At 40.8% G+C, this 12,979-nt stretch overlaps 1 protein-coding gene across 1 annotated transcript in view; it reads left to right on the forward strand.

The window, feature by feature from the left end:
- The window catches only part of LOC133535523 (plasma membrane calcium-transporting ATPase 1-like), a 255,985-nt gene that overhangs the window by 241,768 nt on the left and 1,238 nt on the right, over nt 1-12,979 (forward strand). Inside the window, exon 21 of the transcript XR_009802241.1 lies at nt 10,351-10,433. The gene's annotated coding sequence lies outside the window, so the exon portion shown is untranslated. The remainder of the gene's footprint in view (nt 1-10,350; nt 10,434-12,979) is intronic.

Here is a 12,979-nt window from a genome sequence, read left to right on the forward strand (position 1 = left end):
AATATGATAAAGGTCACATGACCAGTCACTAACAAACATGGCCGCTTGTCTTTAGCGACACTTTTTGTCATCCCGAATTTCCGTTTATTGTCCCGCTTTTGAAAACTTTTATCAGGAGCGTGTGCTGAAATGTCAGATTTGACATGTCAATCAACGTGAGCTCACCCACTTTGTGTTGTTTTATGGCCCAAAGTTGGAAGAATGTTGTGTGACAAATTTGTCTTCTGCTTCGTCTCCAATCCAGCACTTTGCTGGCTGTAATGTCCCGCAGAGGCCCGCAGGGGGCGGCAAACACAAGTAATGTTGTGATGCTCCTTATTTGTGTCGCGAAGAAGAAACACCGTCGCCTAACTTCTTAGTAAAGTCATCACTCATTCCAGCTACTTTTCTCACTTCCTGTCTTATTTCTTCGTCTGTTTCACCACTTCTTGTCTTATTCAAACACTTTTTTCGTTTTGGGTTTAAATATATATTTTAAATATATATTTTGTTCCTGTGCGTTTAACCCCTTGTTTGTTTTTTTATTTTATTTTGATTGTCTTATTTCTTTGATTTCGTTTGACCACTTCCTGTTTTATTCAACCACTTTTTATTTTTTTTATTTTTTTTGTTGACCACTTCATGTCTGTGTTTTAACCACTTTTTAATTTTTGTTGTTGTAGTCTTATTTCTTTTTCTGTGTTTGACCATTTCCTGTGGTATTAAACCACTTTTTTTTACCACTTCCTGTGTGTGTTTAACCACTTCTCGTCTGTTCGACCACTTTTGTTTTTTTATTTTATTTTGTGTTGTCCTGTAATTTTTTCCGTGTTTGACCACTTCCTGTCTTATTCAACCACTTTTTCTGATTATTTATTTTTTTGTTGACCACTTCCTGTCTGTGTTTTAACAACTTCCTGTGTGTGTTAAACCACTTCTCGTCTGTGTTTAACCACTTATTATTTTTTAATTTATTTTTTTTTTCTTATTTCTTTTTCTGTGTTCGACCATTTCCTGTGGTATTGAACCACTTTTTTTTTTACCACTTCCTGGCTGTTTTTGACTATTTCCTGTGTGTGTTTAATCACTTCTCGTCTGTGTTTAATCACTCCCTTTCTTTAGTTGACCACTTTTTGTTTTTGTTTTTTATTTTGTGTTCTATTTCTTTTTCTGTTTGACCATTTCCTGTGTTATTTACCACTTCCTGTCTGTTTTTGACCATTTCCTGTGAGTGTTTAACCACTTCTCGTCGGTGTTTAACCACTTCCTGTCTGTGTTTGACCACTTTTTTTTTTTTATATTTTATTTTGTGTTCTATTTCTTTTTCTGTTTGACCATTTCCTGTGTTATTGAACCACTTTTTTTTTACCACTTCCTGTCTGTTTTTGACCATTTCCTGTGTGTGTTTAATCACTTCTCATCTGTGTTTAACCACTCCCTTTCTGTGTTTGACCACTTTTTTTTTTGTTTTTTATTTTGTGTTCTATTTCTTTTTCTGTTAGACCATTTCCTGTGTTATTGAACCACTTTTTTTTACCACTTCCTGTCTGTTTTTGACCATTTCCTGTGTGTGTTTAATCACTTCTCATCTGTGTTTAACCACTCCCTTTCTGTGTTTGACCACTTTTTTTTTTGTTTTTTATTTTGTGTTCTATTTCTTTTTCTGTTAGACCATTTCCTGTGTTATTGAACCACTTTTTTGTACCACTTCCTGTCTGTTTTTGACCATTTCCTGTGTGTGTTTAACCACTTCTCGTCGGTGTTTAACCACTTCCTGTCTGTGTTTGACCACTTTTTGTTTTTTTATTTTATATTTTTGATATTATTTCTTTTTATGTGTTCGACCATTTCCTTTGGTATTGAACCACTTTTTTTTTACCACTTCCTGTCTGTTTTTGACCATTTCCTGTGAGTGTTTAACCACTTCCTGTGTGTGTTTATTCACTTCTCGTCTGTGTTTAACCACTCCCTTTCTGTATTTGACCACTTTTTGTTTTTATTTTTTATTTTGTGTTCTATTTCTTTTTCTGTTCGACCATTTCCTGTGTTATTGAACCACTTTTTTGTACCACTTCCTGTCTGTTTTTGACCATTTCCTGTGTGTGTTTAACCACTTCTCGTCGGTGTTTAACCACTTCCTGTCTGTGTTTGACCACTTTTTGTTTTTTTATTTTATATTTTTGTTCTTATTTCTTTTTATGTGTTTGACCATTTCCTTTAGTATTGAACCACTTTTTTTTACCACTTCCTGTCTGTTTTTGACCATTTCCTGTGAGTGTTTAACCACTTCCTGTGTGTGTTTATTCACTTCTCGTCTGTGTTTAACCACTTCCTCTCCGTGTTTGACCACTTTTTGTTTTTGTTTTTTATTTTGTGTTCTATTTCTTTTTCTGTTAGACCATTTCCTGTGTTATTGAATCACTTTTTTGTACCACTTCCTGTCTGTTTTTGACCATTTCCTGTGAGTGTTTAACCACTTCTCGTCGGTGTTTAACCACTTCCTGTCTGTGTTTGACCACTTTTTGTTTTTTTATTTTATATTTTTGTTCTTATTTCTTTTTATGTGTTTGACCATTTCCTTTAGTTTTGAACCACTTTTTTTTACCACTTCCTGTCTGTTTTTGACCATTTCCTGTGTGTGTTTAATCACTTTTCGTCTGGGTTTAACCACTCCCTTTCTGTATTTGACCACTTTTTGTTTTTGTTTTTTATTTTGTGTTCTATTTCTTTTTCTGTTTGACCATTTCCTGTGTTATTGAACCACTTTTTTGTACCACTTCCTGTCTGTTTTTGACCATTTCCTGTGAGTGTTTAACCACTTCCTGTCTTATTGAACCTTTTTATGTTTTGTTGACCACTTGTCTGTGTTTTAACTACTTCCTGTCTGTGTTTGACCACTTTTTGTTAGTTTTTTTTTTTTTTTGTCTTATTTTTTTTGTGTGTTTGACCCCTTCTCCTTGTTGTACTAAAGTACTTTTTTTTTGTTTATTTATTTTTTGTTGACCACTTCCTGTTTGCTTCAATCTATGCAACACAATCATCTTTCTCCTCCGCATTCCTTGGTTTCCTTCCATCTTCATCCACTCCATTCCACTCAGCAATCCATGCACACACACACACATTTACACACACACACACACACACACACACACACACACACACGCGCGTTTTCTTTGCTCTTGTAGATATGATGTAGAATGCCTTGCTCTTGGTGTCATGTTGTATGAACGTAACTGAACAAAAGATGATAATCAAGTTGTCTATGTATAATATATAAATATATATATATATATGAATATTTACAAATCTATATACATAAAATAAAGCCATTGAAATTTGAAATAGAATTGTCAACTTGTGATTTTTGATAATTTGCTCATATTTAGTGATGGCTCAAGCAATGCTGAAGCGTAACAAGTGAAAAAAAAAAATGGTGATTTCATCTCCATCATGGACCTGATTGGAATGAAGAAAGGAAAATGTATGGCGGCAAATAAAGTCAATGTTCATCTTTTCCTGTTGACTGTTTGGTTCTTCGGCCAAAGTTGTCTACTTCAATCAAATGTGAAGGTGGTAATGTTAAATATGTTTATTATTGTTTTATTGTCAAATGTTATGAAACACCGAGTATCTGCGCTGTGTCAATACACGTAGTGAGTGTGCCTTACACTCACTTTACCCATCACTTGGGTGAATGGCGTACTATTTATGCAAGAGAAGGACACACTTCTTGTACGTTGAGCATACTTTTGTTATTTTCTTTTGTACACACTGTCCAAAATCAACTTTTGAGTGCCTCAAATATATCCTGACTAAGTTTAATTGGACTTAGTTGGAGAATGACGTCACAACTTGTCCACTTTGAGTGTGTTGTCATCACTTGTGAGTCGATGTTCCCTTTTAAGGACTTCCTGTGGGCCGCGCTGTGGATCAACGTGAAAGGGCTTTGCTGCCATCTGGTGGTCACAGCCAGCTTTGCATGAAGAGGACTCACAATGATGGTAAAATCATGTCAACTCAGTTTTTGTTTTGTTTGTTTTTTACTGTAACATTTACGGTTGTTGTTTTTAAGACGTATTACGGTAAATGGGAAAAGGATACCACATTTATTTTGCGGTAAAAACAAAACTGGCAGCTCAGTTGCCTGAGTGTAAAAAAACAAAAAACTGGTAAGGTTTTTCCATTTACTGTAATATTGTTAAAAAATATATATATATAAATACATCTGTAGGGTAAGAAAAAACTGTTAACTCGGTTAGCAGAAATGTACTGTAAATTATATTTATTGTTGTAACATTGTAGGTCAACAATAAATATACATGTTGTTGTCACAAAGGATATTGATTATTAGTTGTCCACGGTGTCCAGAGTCCACTTTGAGTCCACGATGTCCAGAGTCCACTTTGAGTCCAATATGTCCCAAGTCCACTTTGAGTCCACGGTGTTCCAAGTCCACTTTGAGTTCATGGTGTTCCGAGTCCACTTTGAGTCCACGATGTTCCGAGTCCAAGATGTCCCAAGTCCACTTTGAGTCCAAGATGTCCCGAGTCCAAGATGTCCCAAGTCCACTTTGAGTCCAAGATGTCCCAAGTCCACTTTTAGTCCAAGATGTCCCGAGTCCACGATGTCCCGAGTCCACTTTGAGTCCAAGATGTCCCAAGTCCACTTTGAGTCCAAGATGTCCCGAGTCAACTTTGAGTCCACGATGTTCCAAGTCCACTTTGAGTCCACGGTGTTGCAAGTCCACTTTGAGTCCACGATGTTCCGAGTCCACTTTGCGTACACGATGTTCCGAGTCCACTTTGAGTCCACAATGTCCCGAGTCCACTTTGAGTCCACGATGTCCCAAGTCCACTTTGAGTCCATGGTGTTCCGAGTCCACTTTGAGTACACGATGTTCCGAGTCCACTTTGAGTCCACGATGTCCCGAGTCCACTTTGAGTCCACGATGTCCCAAGTCCACTTTGAGTCCACGATGTCCCGAGTCCACTTTGAGTCCAAAATGTCCCGAGTCCACTTTGAGTCCACTTTGAGTCCACGATGTTCCGAGTTCGCTTTGAGTCCACGATGTTCCGAGTTCGCTTTGAGTCCACGATGTTCTGAGTCCACTTTGAGTCCACGATGTTCCGAGTCCGCTTTGAGTCCACGATGTTCCAAGTCCGCTTTGAGTCCACGATGTTCCAAGTCCACTTTGAGTCCACGATGTCCCAAGTCCACTTTGAGTCCACGATGTTCCGAGTCCACTTTGACTCCACGATGTCCCAAGTCCACTTTGAGTCCTCGGTGTTACGAATCCACTTTGAGTCCAAGATGTTCCAAGTCCACTTTGAGTCCACGGTGTTCCAAGTCCACTTTGAGTCCACGGTGTTCCGAGTCCACTTTGAGTCAATGATGTTCCGAGTCCACTTTGAGTCCACAATGTTCCAAGTCCACTTTAAGACCACGATGTTCCGAGTCCACTTTCAGTCCATGGTGTCCCGAGTCCACTTTGAGTCCACGATGTCCCGAGTCCACTTTGAGTCCAAGATGTCCCAAGTCCACTCTGAGTCCACGATGTTCCAAGTCCACAATGTCCCAAGTCCACTTTGAGTCCACGGTGTTCCGAGTCCACTTTGAGTCCACGATGTTCCGTGTCCACTTTGAGTCCATGATGTCCCAAGTCCACTTTGAGTCCACGATGTCCCAAGTCCACTTTGAGTCCACGATGTCCCAAGTCCACTTTGAGTCCAAGATGTTCCAAGTCCACTTTGAGTCCACGATGTCCCAAGTCCACTTTGAGTCCAAGATGTCCCAAGTCCACTTTGAGTCCACGGTGTTCCGAGTACACTTTGAGTCCACGATGTTCCGTGTGCACTTTGAGTCCATGATGTCCCAAGTCCACTTTGAGTCCACGATGTCCCAAGTCCACTTTGAGTCCAAGATGTTCCAAGTCCACTTTGAGTCCACAGTGTTGCAAGTCCATTTTGAGTCCACGGTGTTCCGAGTCCACTTTGAGTCAATGATGTTCCGAGTCCACTTTGAGTCCACGATGTTCCGAGTCCACTTTCAGTCCACAATGTCCCAAGTCCACTTTCAGTCCACGATGTTTCTAGTCCACTTTGAGTCCACGATGTCCCGAGTCCACTTTGAGTCCAAGATGTCCTAAGGCCACTTTGAGTCCACGATGTTCCGAGTCCACTTTGAGTCCAAGATGTCCCGAGTCCACTTTGAGTGCACGATGTCCCGAGTCCACTTTGAGTCCAAGATGTTCCAAGTCCACTTTGAGTCCACGATGTTCCGAGTCCACTTTGAGTCCACGATGTCCCGAGTCCACTTTGACTCCACGATGTCCCAAGTCCACTTTGAGTCCATGGTGTTACGAATCCACTTTGAGTCCAAGATGTTCCAAGTCCACTTTGAGTCCACGGTGTTCCAAGTCCACTTTGAGTCCACGGTGTTCCGAGTCCACTTTGAGTCAATGATGTTCCGAGTCCACTTTGAGTCCACAATGTTCCAAGTCCACTTTAAGACCACGATGTTCCGAGTCCACTTTCAGTCCACGATGTCCCAAGTCCACTTTCAGTCCACAATGTTTCTAGTCCACTTTGAGTCCACGATGTCCCGAGTCCACTTTGAGTCCAAGATGTCCCAAGTCCACTTTGAGTCCACGATGTCCCAAGTCCACTTTGAGTCCAAGATGTCCTAAGTCCACTTTGAGTCCAAGATGTCCCAAGTCCACTTTGAGTCCAAGATGTCCCGAGTCCACGATGTCCCGAGTCCACTTTGAGTCCAAGATGTCCCAAGTCCACTTTGAGTCCAAGATGTCCCGAGTCCACTTTGAGTCCACAATGTTCCGAGTCCACTTTGACTCCACGATGTTCCAAGTCCGCTTTGAGTCCACGATGTCCCTAGTCCACTTTGAGTCCAAGATGTTCCAAGTCCACTTCGAGTCCACGGTGTTCCGAGTCCACTTTGAGTCAATGATGTTCCGAGTCCACTTTTAGTCCACAATGTTCCAAGTCCACTTTGAGTCCACGATGTTCTGAGTCCACTTTCAGTCCACGATGTCCCAAGCCCACTTTCAGTCCACGATGTTTCTAGTCCACTTTGAGTCCACGATGTCCCGAGTCCACTTTGAGTCCAAGATGTCCCAAGTCCACTTTGAGTCCACGATGTCCCAAGTCCACTTTGAGTCCAAGATGTCCCAAGTCCACTTTGAGTCCAAGATGTCCCGAGTCCACTTTGAGTCCAAGATGTCTCAAGTCCACTTTGAGTCCAAGATGCCCCGAGTCCTCTTTGAGTCCACGATGTTCCAAGTCCACTTTGAGTCCAAGATGCCCCGAGTCCACTTTGACTCCACGATGTTCCAAGTCCGCTTTGAGTCCACGATGTCCCTAGTCCACTTTGAATCCAAGATGTTCCAAGTCCACTTCGAGTCCACGGTGTTGCAAGTCCACTTTGAGTCCACGGTGTTCCGAGTCCACTTTGAGTCAATGATGTTCCGAGTCCACTTTTAGTCCACAATGTTCCAAGTCCACTTTGAGTCCACGATGTTCTGAGTCCACTTTCAGTCCACGATGTCCCAAGTCCACTTTCAGTCCACGATGTTTCTAGTCCACTTTGAGTCCACGATGTCCCGAGTCCACTTTGAGTCCAAGATGTCCCAAGTCCACTTTGAGTCCAAGATGTCCCAAGTCCACTTTGAGTCCAAGATGTCCCGAGTCCACTTTGAGTCCAAGATGTCTCAAGTCCACTTTGAGTCCAAGATGCCCCGAGTCCACTTTGAGTCCACAATGTTCCGAGTTCACTTTGAGTCTACGATGTTCCAAGTCCGCTTTGAGTCCACGATGTCCCAAGTCCACTTTGAGTTCACGATGTTCCAAGTCCACTTTGAGTCCGCGATGTCCCAAGTCTACTTTGAGTCCACGATGTTCCAAGTCCGCTTTGAGTCCACGATGTCCCAAGTCCACTTTGAGTCCACGATGTCCCAAGTCCACTTTGAGTCCACGATGTCCCAAGTCCACTTTGAGTCCACGATGTTCCGAGTCCACTTTGAGTCCACGGTGTCCCGAGTCCACTTTGAGTCCAGGTTGTTCATAGTCCCATGTGGTGCCCTGGACTATGTATGACTCCTGTGGCGTTGCTTAGCAACCAGGTACATGTCTGCCGCTGAGATACTTGCTCCTGATTGCTTGGTCTCGTCCGCGTTTGCTCGCAATTTCTCTCTGGCCAATTAACTAAATGGCTCTTCCGCACTGGCCGCCCACCAGCCTGCGACCACGGTCTACATTCCCGGGCGAGAGAAACCCGGCTTGGATGTTGTTGCCAAGGCGACCGCACGGCAACCAGACTTCACTTGGGTCAGCTAATTAGAGGGGGGGAGGGGTGATGGAGCATCCCAACTAAAACTTGGCATTTCTATAGCGCTCGTTCTCTAGAGACTCCCGGCCCGCCACAGTCCCATGATGTAGGTTAGTGGGGGGGGGGGCAGACACACCTGTTGAAGCTGCACTGCTGTGAGCGTCTGATCACTAATCACCTGTCATTGCTTGGAAGGACGTCACTCTGCATCCTGTCTGAAGAATGAAGAGTCGGCCGTTGTTGCCATGGTGATGTGCCGGAACATACAACGTCACTCTTCTTTGTTCATGCACACACCAACTTAAACTCATGTCTTCATTAAACCATCATGTCTTCATTGAAACATTATGTCTTCATTCGATCATCATGTCTTCATTAAACCATCATGTTTTCATTGAAACATTATGTCTTCATTCGATCATCATGTCTTCATTCAATAATCATGTTTTCATTCAGTCATCATGTCTTCATTCGATCATCATGTCTTTATTCGATCATCATGTCTTCATTCAATCATCATGTCTTAATTAGCTCATCATGTCTTCATTCGATCATCATATCTTCATTAGGTCATCATGTCTTCATTCAACCATCATGTCTTCATTAGGTCATCATGTTTTCATTCAATCATCATGTCTTCATTCAACCATCATGTCTTCATTCGACCATCATGTCTTTATTTGCTCATCATGTCTTCATTCAATCATCATGTCTTAATTAGCTCATCATGTCTTCATTCGATCATCATGTCTTCATTAGGTCATCATGTCTTCATTCAACCATCATGTCTTCATTCAATCATCATGCCTTCACTCAATCATCATGTTTTCATTTGATCATCATGTCTTCATTCGATCATAATGTCTTCATTCAATCACCATGTCTTCATTCAATCATCATGCCTTCACTCAATCATCATGTTTTCATTCGATCATCATGTCTTCATTCGATCATCATGTCTTCATTCAATCATCATGTCTTCATTCAATCATCATGTCTTAATTAGCTCATCATGTCTTCATTCGATCATCATGTCTTCATTAGGTCATCATGTCTTCATTCAATCATCATGTCTTCATTCGGTCATCATGTTTTCATTCAATCATCATGCCTTCATTCGATCATCATGTCTTCATTCAGTCATCATGCCTTCACTCAATCATTGTGTTTTCATTCGATCATCATGTCTTCATTCGATCATCATGTTTTCATTCAATCACCATGTCTTCATTCAATCATCATGTCTTCATTCGATCATCAGGTCTTCATTCAATCACCATGTCTTCATTCAATCATCATGTTTTCATTCAATCACCATGTCTTCATTCAATCATCATGTTTTCATTCAATCACCATGTCTTCATTCGATCATCATGTTTTCATTCAATCACCATGTCTTCATTCGATCATCATGTCTTCATTCGATCATCATGTCTTCATTTAACCACCATGTCTTCATTCAATCATCATGTTTTCATTCAATCACCATGTCTTCATTCAATAATCATGTCTTCATTCGATCATCATGTCTTCATTCAATCACCATGTCTTCATTCAATCATCACCCATCCATCCATCCATTTCCTACCGCTTGTTCCTCATTTTCTTCATTCAATCATCATGTTTTCATTCGATCATCATGTCTTCATTCGATCATCATGTCTTCATTCAATCATCACCCATCATCCATCCATTTTTTCTACCGCTTGTCCCTCATTTTCTTCATTCAATCATCATGTCTTCATTGAATCACCATGTCTTCATTAGATCATCATGTCTTCATTCAATCATCACCCATCCATCCATCCATCCATTTTTCTACCGCTTGTCCCTCATTTTCTTCATTGAATCATCATGTCTTCATTCGATCATCATGTCTTCATTCGATCAATGGACTCTTGGTTGCCAAAAATGTAACTTTTTGATATTATTTGATAATATCATTAACGTGTGTGTGTGTGTGTGTGTGTGTGTGTGTGTGTGTGTGTGTGTGTGTGTGTGTGTGTGTGTGTGTGTGTGTGTGTGTGCCAGCCCCTCGATAAAAGGCGTGGAGGTTGAGTGTGAGGTCATTATTGCGGCGACCTTCACATGAGCAGATGTGGCCATCAGGACACGTGAGTACATCATCACTTTATCCCTCCACGCCACACTTTATACTCTTCTTCTTTTGCACATTTATTTCAACTTTTGAAATGATTCCAACCTTCACTTTTGATCTCAAGAACAATTTTATCCTTGATTTCTTCTGATCCTCAACTTATTTTGCACTGAAAACAGCATGAGTATTCAGTTTCAGAGTCACAAATATTAGATACAACATTTAAGGGAAAATAAATGTCTTTTCATTTATTTAAATTAGCAGAACTTTTAGGATGGGAAAAAAAAACATTTTATTCTAAAAATCATCTTTTGATGCTTAAAAGAAGTATCTTCAGGTTGTTGCAGAACCTTAAAATCATCTTAAATGGAAGGGAACACACCAAAATATTAGTTTTAACAATTTCAAACGACAATATAATGATAATGAGCAAAAATAAGCCAAAAAAAGGAAATGCGCGTCAAATAAAATCTTCAATTGGGCAAGTGGCCGATAGTTTGATTGTAAACTTTCTGCAGGTGATCATTAACGCTCATGTAAGTGTAAAAAGAAGTATCAGTGAAACAGTTAAAAGTGTTTTCATAGTAGTAATACTTCATTTGGGGGACGGCGTGGGAGAGTGGCCGTGCCAGCAACCTAAGGGTTCCTGGTCCAATCCCCACCGATATCAATACTAGTGTAGTACCGCAATACCAATGAAGTGAAGTGAATTATATTTATATAGTGCTTTTCTCTAGTGACTCAAAGCGCTTTACATAGTGAAACCCAATATCTAAGTTATATTTAAACCAGTGTGGGTGGCACTGGGAGCAGGTGGGTAAAGTGTCTTGCCCAAGGACACAACGGCAGTGACTAGGATGGGGGAAGCGGGAATCGAACCTGCAACCCTCAAGTTGCTGGCACGGCCGCTCTACCAACCGAGCTATACCGCCCCCATAATGAATCATAGTCCGTACAATACCGCCTCTAAAAAGTACCGGTCCTTGCCCCCGCACGTCATGACATTGCTGGTTTTACGAACAAAGGAGCATGTTCGGCAACGCGCGCACACTGAGTACTTACAAGCAGACACAGTGTGTGGACAGAACAGGGAGAACGGCTTTTAACGTGTTTTAGCAACTTTTAAATCACTAATCCGTGTCTCCGTGGCGACAAATACAGTAAATTTCTTATATGTAGCATTATCACTGGAGGACGAGGAATAGCTGAACATGCTTCACTACACACCGTGGACCGATACAATAGCTGACCGGCTTCACAATGTAAACACATGCCATAGATGGATTATACTGACATCCACTGTAATGATACCAAGTACAAGAGTGTATCTAGTCGATGCTACTATGATTATATCGATATTTTTTAGCATCGCAAAATCTTTTTTCGTTTTTAAAAAATGTAAATAAATACATCCCTGGACTTATGAGGACTTTAAAAATGACCGATCCTGTGTGTGTGAGACTATCAGGGTACTTTAACTTTTAACAAACTGTTATTTCAGATTAATGATATTATTTTACAGTTTGTCCCTCATAATGTAGACAAAATAATCGAATATATAAAAGACACAATATGTTACTGCATACATCAGCAGACTAATTAGGAGTCTTTGTTTGTTTAAGCGATACGTTTAGACTGCAATATGATGGCAGTCACACATAAGAGATACGTGTAGACTGCAATATGATGGCAGTCACACATAAGAGATACGTGTAGACTGCAATATGATGGCAGTCACACATAAGAGATGCGTGTAGACTGCAATATGATGGCAGTCACACATAAGAGATACGTGTAAACTGCAATATGATGGCAGTCATACATAAGAGGTGTGTGTAGACTGCAATATGATGGCAGTCACACATAAGAGATACGTGTAAACTGCAATATGATGGCAGTCATACATAAGAGATGTGTGTAGACTGCAATATGATGCAATCACACATAAGAGATACGTGTAAACTGCAATATGATGGCAGTCACACATAAGAGATACGTGTAAACTGCAATATGATGGCAGTCATACATAAGAGATACGTGTAAACTGCAATATGATGGCAGTCATACATAAGAGGTGTGTGTAGACTGCAATATGATGGCAGTCACACATAAGAGATACGTGTAAACTGCAATATGATGGCAGTCATACATAAGAGATGTGTGTAGACTGCAATATGATGCAATCACACATAAGAGATACGTGTAAACTGCAATATGATGGCAGTTACACATAAGAGATATGTGTAAACTGCAATATGACGGCAGTCACACATAAGAGGTGTGTGTAGACTGCAATATGATGGCAGTCATACATAAGAGATGTGTGTACACTGCAATATGATGGCAGTCACACATAAGAGATATGTGTAAACTGCAATATGACAGCAGTCATACATAAGAGATGTGTGTAGACTGCAATATGATGGCAGTCACACATAAGAGATGTGTGTAGACTGCAATATGATGGCAGTCACACATAAGAGATACATATAGACTGCAATATGATGGTAGTCACACATAAGAGATGCATGTGGACTGCAATATGATGGCAGTCACACATAA

This window comes from Nerophis ophidion, linkage group LG16 (genome assembly GCF_033978795.1).
Source record: "Nerophis ophidion isolate RoL-2023_Sa linkage group LG16, RoL_Noph_v1.0, whole genome shotgun sequence".
NCBI classification, from domain to species: domain Eukaryota; kingdom Metazoa; phylum Chordata; class Actinopteri; order Syngnathiformes; family Syngnathidae; genus Nerophis; species Nerophis ophidion.